Source organism: Chiloscyllium plagiosum, chromosome 28 (assembly GCF_004010195.1).
Source record: "Chiloscyllium plagiosum isolate BGI_BamShark_2017 chromosome 28, ASM401019v2, whole genome shotgun sequence".
NCBI lineage: Eukaryota > Metazoa > Chordata > Chondrichthyes > Orectolobiformes > Hemiscylliidae > Chiloscyllium > Chiloscyllium plagiosum.
The window spans coordinates 49,267,614-49,272,207 of record NC_057737.1 but is presented as its reverse complement, the minus strand read 5'-3'; the positions used below and the strand labels follow the sequence as shown (position 1 = coordinate 49,272,207).

Sequence of the window (4,594 nt, the reverse complement as noted above, 5' to 3'; positions counted from 1 at the left end):
GAAAGCTGGTTTCTCCAAAATGGAAGACATTCAAAGGCTTGGCACTTCAATGGAAGGACAAAATCCGCCTCAACAATGCCATCTGGCGGGCCTGGTTCATACAGTGTAAGTGTAATAAGCATTCTTCCCTGGACTTCTTCTCCAGCCCTTCCGTTCTCTATTCCTGCTTTGTCCAAAAGAATATTTGGGGCGTACCTGGGCATTATTCTTTTCTTCAGAATCATTTAGATTGGAAATAATGAGCCAAATCTTCCAGTCTCCACGTTATTGCAGGTGGCACATACAGCTGAAGATGACCTCTGGCATCCATGCGGGCACAGTCTAGGAAGTTTCAACTTCCAGTCAGCAGATCCCCCAGTCTCTGAGACCCTCCACAAATGTCTCTGACCCTGAGTTAGAGTCAGAGATTTCATACATTAATTATCTGGGTGGTTATATCAAAATGTTGGACAGATTAAAATCTCATGCAATATTTGGGTAACTTCCTAACTGGCATACTGACTACTCCCTTGACCACTCACCAACCCTCCAACACAACCCATCTACCATGTGACTGTACCAGACCCAGCTCCCATGACACCCACCTCGCCCATTCACTAATCCACTTCAGAGCATGAAATGCCCTGTTTATTCAGGGGTTTTGTTCAGATTTTATGGGGGCTAAGTTTGATTTTCAGGGGCTACTTTTTGGTTTTTAGGGGTTCCTTTTTCATTCTCAGTAACGTGGTTCCTCGATGACACAGTTACATATTAATAAAATATATATATTGACATATTCAGAACTTGGATGCACACAGAAGCAGAATTAGAATAATTAACTAATGTCCTGAATAACTATCAACGGTCAACTTAACTTAGAAATCCACAGCCGCACCAGGTAAGTCATAATTTCCTTGATATCCCATTACTTACATTGCACAAGGCTTAAGTTAACAATGATTCTTTTCTCAGTATCTTAGCAGGACATATACACTTAATGGTAAGGTCCTAGGGAGTATTGCTGAACAAAGAGACCTTGGAGTACAAGTTCATAGCTCCTTGAAAGTGGAGTCACAGGTAGATAGGATAGTGAAGAAGGCATTTGCTTTGCTTTCTTTTATTGGTCAGAGTATTGAGTACAGGAGTTGGGAGGTCATGTTGCGGTTGTACAGGACATTGGTTAGGCCACTGTTGGAATATTGCTTGCAGTTCTGGTCTCCTTCCTCTCAGAAAGTAGTTGTGAAATTTGAAAGGGTTCAGAAAAGATGTACAAGGATGTTGCCAGGGTTGGAGGATTTGAGCTATAGGGAGAGGCTGAACAAGCTGGGGCTGTTTTCCCTGGAGCGTTGGAGGCTGAGGGGTGACCTTCTAGGGGTTTATAAAATCATGAGGGGCATGAATAGGATAAATCCATGGGGTGAGGGAGTCCAGAACTAGAGGGCATATGTTTAGGGTGAGGGGAAAGATATAAAAGAGACCTCAGGGGCAACTTTTTCACACAGAGTGTGGTGCATGTATGGAATGAGCTGCCAGACGGAGTGGTGGAGGCTGGTACAATTGCAACTTTTAAAAGGCCTCTGGATGGGTATATGAATAGGAAGGGTTTGAAGGGATATGGGCCGGGTGCTGGCAGGTGGGACTAGATTGGGTTGGGATATCTGGTCGGCATGGACGGGTTTAACTGAAGGGTCTCTTTCCGTGTTGTACATCTACATCTAGTGCACAGATTAATCAATGGGTTTCAGTATAGAGAGGAATGAAATTATTCACCTTGAATCAAAGACAGATTAATAAGAATATTTTCGAAATATTGAGTGTGTATGAACAGGAGAAGGCCATTTGGTTCCTCAAACCTTTCCCATTGTTTCATGCATTTGGATTCCAGCCTTGATTCAGGAACTGTTCATACTTTAAGAATCTACCACAGCAGTTTTACATTGTCAGAGAAGGATTTTTCTGCAGCACAGATTCACCAGAATGGTACTGACATTTTAAAGGGTTGAGTTGCAAAGGTACATATCCCATGAGTATGACAAATTAACTGGTAATCTGGTTGAGGTGTTTCAGTTGATTTGCAGTAGTGCCTTCAGGGATGATGATTGAAACTACGCCTTTGCAGCAGAAGTAATGTAAATGACAGATGCTTTGAGGATTATATTCCAGTCTTCACTCGACACAAATAAGGTGCCAGGGGACTGGAAGAATGCAAATGTGGTTGCGTTATTTAAAAATGGTCCAAAGGAAATGCCAAATGATTATAGGTCAATTAGTCTTACTTCGGTGGTGAGCAAATTGTGAGAATCACTCCTGAGGTCAGATAAACTGTCCCTGGCTTTGTTCAGGGAAGGTCATTCCTTACAAATTTGATTGAATTCTTTGAGGAGGTGACAAGGAGGATATGAGTAGTGCAGCGAATGTTGTCTGGGGATTTGGTTTAGCTCAGTTGGCTGAGTGGCTGGTTTTGCAAAGCAGCTTTATCTGAACAGTGTGAGTTCAAACCCCATATCAGCTAAGGTTACAATGAAGGACTGTCCTTCTCAACATCTCCCCTTGCCTGAGGTATGGTGACTGTCAGGTTAAATCACCACCAGTTGTCTCTCACTATTGAGAGAGAGCAGTCCTGTGGTCTCTTAAGACTATGGCGACTTGACTTTGATGTTATCGACATGGATTTTAGTGAGGCATTTGACAAGGTTCCACATGGTAGATTGGTTAAAAAGCCCATGGGATACTAGGGGACATGTCGAATTGGATCCAAAGTTGGCTTAGTAACAGGAAACAAAGAATAATGATCAGTTCCTGCCCTTGTAATTGGAAAACTGTTTTAAGTAGTGTTCCGCAGGATTCAGTGATGGGACCCTTGCTGTTTGGTTATATACATTAACAATTTGCATTTGAACATGGGAGGCACAATTGGGAAATTTGCAGATGAAGCAAAAATTGGCTGTGTGGTGGGTAGTGTAGAGGGTAGCTACAAGTTCTGAAATGATATAGATAGATAGGTGGAGTGAGCAGAACAGTGGCAGATGAGGTTCACCGCTGATAAGTGTGAGGTGGTGCATTTAGGAAGGTCAAACAGTAAAAGAACATACACAATAAACAGGAATATACGGTAAGTGTAGATGAGGTGAGAGTTCTTGGCGTGCAAGTATACAGGTCCCTAAAGGTAGCAGTACAGGTAGATAAGGTTGGAAAGAGTACTCTCCTTTTTTGGCAGAGTTATGGAATACAAAAGTAGGGATGTAATGATGAAACTGTATAGGGCACTGGTGAGGCCACAGCTGGAATACTGTGTGCTGTTCTGGTCCCCACATTACACAAAGGATGCAACTGCAGAGAGAGAGTACATCTTCCCTGTGCTAGAATGTTGCCAGGGCTGGAGAATCGTAGCTATGAGGTTAAGGTTGTTTTTCCTGGAACAGAGAAGGCTGAGGGGTGAGGTGATTGGGGTATATCAAATTGTGAGGGCTAGAGGTAGAGTAGACAGCCAGTTTAAAACCAGGATCACAGATTCAAGCTATGTGTCATTTTTTTAAAAAATCTGGTTCATTGATATCCATCGGGGAATAAAATTTGTTGCCCTCCATCTGACTCCAGACCAAGAACAATGGCTGCCAGCCACTCGGTTAATTTGAACCAGGACAAAACTATCGAACACAAATAGAGGAACATTGACGAGCCATTGTGAATGATGCACCAACAATAGCAGTGGTGCACGTAACCATCATCAACTCGGCAACATCCCCCTTCCTCGCATAAAATAAAAACCGAAATTGCTGGAGAAACTCAGCAGGGCTGTTGGGGTCAAGTTGTGGAGAAAGCAGAGCTATTATTCAGCCTGTGGATCAGATTGTGAGCAGCAAATACAGTTGGCTAGACTAAATGAAGCACAGGTAAAACACCGCTTGACTTGGAAGGTGTTAGGAACCATGGACAGTGAGGAGAGAGGGGACTAAACAGACACATGTTCTGTCTTCTGCAATTGCATGGGAAGATTCTGTGGAAGTGGTGACGGACTGGACCAGGGTGTGGCAGAGGAACGGTGTTCTGAAATTATAGACCAGTTAGTCTGACCTCAGTGGTGGGAAAGATGCTGGAGTCAATTATAAAGGATGAAATTATGACAGATCTGCATAGCAGTAACAGGATAGGTCAGAGTCAGCATGGATTTATGAAGAGGAAATCATGCTTGACTAATCTTCTGGAATTTTTTGAGGATGTAACTCTGAAGATGGACAAGGGAGATCCAATGGATGTAGTGTATCTGGACTTTCAGAAAGCCTTTGATAAAGTCCCACATAGGAGGTTAGTGAGCAAAGTTAGGACGCATGGTATTGAGGACAAAGTACTGACTTGGATTGAAAATTGGTTGGCTGACAGGAAACAAAGAGTAGTGATAAACGGCTCCATTTCGGAATGGCAGGCGGTGACCAGTGGGGTACCGCAGGGATCCGTGCTGGGACCGCAGCTTTTTACAATATATATTAATGATATAGAAGATGGTATTAATAGTAACATTAGCAAATTTGCTGATACAACAAAGCTGAGTGGCAGGGTGAAATGTGAGGAGGATGTTAGGAGATTACAGGGTGACCTGGACAAGTTAGGTGAGTGG

At 43.1% G+C, this 4,594-nt stretch overlaps 1 protein-coding gene across 1 annotated transcript in view; it reads left to right on the top strand.

The window, feature by feature from the left end:
- The first annotated feature begins 22 nt into the window (after nt 1–22).
- LOC122564237 (carbohydrate-responsive element-binding protein-like) overlaps nt 23–4,594 on the top strand; it is a 196,798-nt gene continuing 192,226 nt past the window's right edge. The window contains exon 1 of the mRNA XM_043718935.1: nt 23–105. The gene's annotated coding sequence lies outside the window, so the exon portion shown is untranslated. The remainder of the gene's footprint in view (nt 106–4,594) is intronic.